Source organism: Corvus kubaryi, unplaced genomic scaffold, assembly GCF_017639235.1.
Source record: "Corvus kubaryi isolate FWS band 111438036 unplaced genomic scaffold, C.kubaryi_AGA036_p1.0 37005, whole genome shotgun sequence".
NCBI classification, from domain to species: domain Eukaryota; kingdom Metazoa; phylum Chordata; class Aves; order Passeriformes; family Corvidae; genus Corvus; species Corvus kubaryi.
This window is the reverse complement of record NW_024581008.1, coordinates 115,296-116,835: the sequence shown is the minus strand read 5'-3', so window position 1 is coordinate 116,835 and position 1,540 is coordinate 115,296. Positions and strand designations below refer to the sequence as shown.

The following is a 1,540-nucleotide window of genomic DNA, read 5'->3' as shown; positions in this document are numbered from 1 at the left end:
GGGGGATCCCATCAGTCCATGGAAATCTCTCCAATATCCATGGAAATCTCTTAAATATCCATGGAAATCGCCTCAATATCCATGGAAATCGCCTCAATATCCATGGAAATATCCTCAATATCCACACAGATCTCTGATCTGAGGGGGGATCCCATCAGTCCATGGAAATCTCTCCAATATCCGTGGAAATCTCTTAAATATCCATGGAAATCTCGCCAATATCCATGGAAATCTCCTCAATATCCACACAAATCTCTGTTCTGAGGGGGGATCCCATCCATCCATGGAAATCTCTCCAATATCCACAGAAATCTCTCCAATATCCACAGAAACATTCCAACTCCAGGCCCTGCACAGGTCATCCCCCAACCCCACCCTGTCCCTTGGGCAATCCTGGCAATCCTCAAACTCTCCCAGCTGGCTGAAAATCCCGGATTCGAGCTTTTTTTTGGGGAAAAACTTTCCTGCGTTGCTTCCGGCTCCTGCCGGCTCCTTTCCCAGAGCCTACGGAGCCATTTTGAGGAAAATTCTCCCATTTCCACCTCCTGGATCCCCTTTTCCCACCAAAACCCCTCCATTTTGGATGGGGGGGGGGGGGGGGGGGATCCTGGCCAAAAAACCCCCTAATTCCAGGTTTGATATCCCAACCCCCACCCCAGCGGGAAAGAAAAGGGTTGGGATTAACCAAGAGCATTCCAAGTTCTCCCAGATTTGTTGGTTTTTGTTTTGTTTTGTTTTGTTGAAGCGCCCCAGGGACAGGAGGGAGCGGCCGGAGCAGGGAAAGGGAGCCGGGAACTGCCCGGACTCGTTTGCCCCGAGTTAATTACGGATTTACACCGAGCAGCTCCAGACACATCTTCCCACCCCCGTTCCTTGGCTTGGAAATGACATTCCCTTCTCCCAAAAAAAAAAAAACAAACCCAAACCAGCCCCAAACCCCAGCAGGGCCCACAGGGGTGAAGCACCAACACCTCGAGGAGTTTCTTTTCCCCTCCTTTCTGGCCTTCCGGGAGCCTCGGGAAAACAAAACCTCGGCAGCAGCTCCGGGATTCCCTCAGGGAGGGGAGGCGGCTCCAGAGCCGGTGCCGGACGGAGGCTCCAGCCTGGAAAAATCCCTTTTTCCCCACACACAACCTGCTTTTTCTGCCCCCATCCCTATTTTCCCTGCTTTTTTCCCTGCTGGATTGCCCTTCCAGGCTTTCCCCTGGGAGCTGGATCGGGAACCTCCAAATCGGGATTTTTTTGTGGAGAAAAGTTTGGAATTTTCCTGAATAATGACTTCCAGAGGGGATTTTTATTTTATGGATTCAGTAATCACCTATTTCCCTACTTTTCCTGCTTTTTTCCTGCTTTTTCCCAGCTGGATTGCCCTTCCAGGCTTTCCCCTGGAAGCTGGATCGGGATCCTCCAAACCGGCATTTTTTTGTGGAGAAAAGTTTGGAATTTTTGGGAGGAACAACTTCCAGAGGCTTTGGGTTTTGTTTATGGATTCAATAATCACCAATTTCCCTCCTTTTCCTGCTTTTTCCCTGCTGGATTG

At 50.1% G+C, this 1,540-nt stretch overlaps 1 protein-coding gene and 1 long non-coding RNA gene across 5 annotated transcripts in view; one reads left to right on the top strand and one right to left on the bottom strand.

Moving 5' to 3' along the window:
- Positions 1 to 204, top strand: part of LOC121660946 — a 287-nt gene extending 83 nt beyond the window's left edge. Inside the window, exon 2 of the long non-coding RNA XR_006014813.1 lies at positions 16 to 204. This is a non-coding gene — a long non-coding RNA (uncharacterized LOC121660946). The remainder of the gene's footprint in view (positions 1 to 15) is intronic.
- ETV3 (ETS variant transcription factor 3) overlaps positions 1 to 1,540 on the bottom strand; it is an 11,156-nt gene that overhangs the window by 3,243 nt on the left and 6,373 nt on the right. The window contains exon 1 of one of the 4 annotated variants that reach the window (XM_042020559.1): positions 26 to 90. The exons of the other annotated variants lie outside the window; for them this stretch is intronic. The gene's annotated coding sequence lies outside the window, so the exon portion shown is untranslated. Of the gene's footprint in view, positions 1 to 25; positions 91 to 1,540 lie in introns of those variants that run through there. 4 annotated transcript variants of the gene reach the window in all.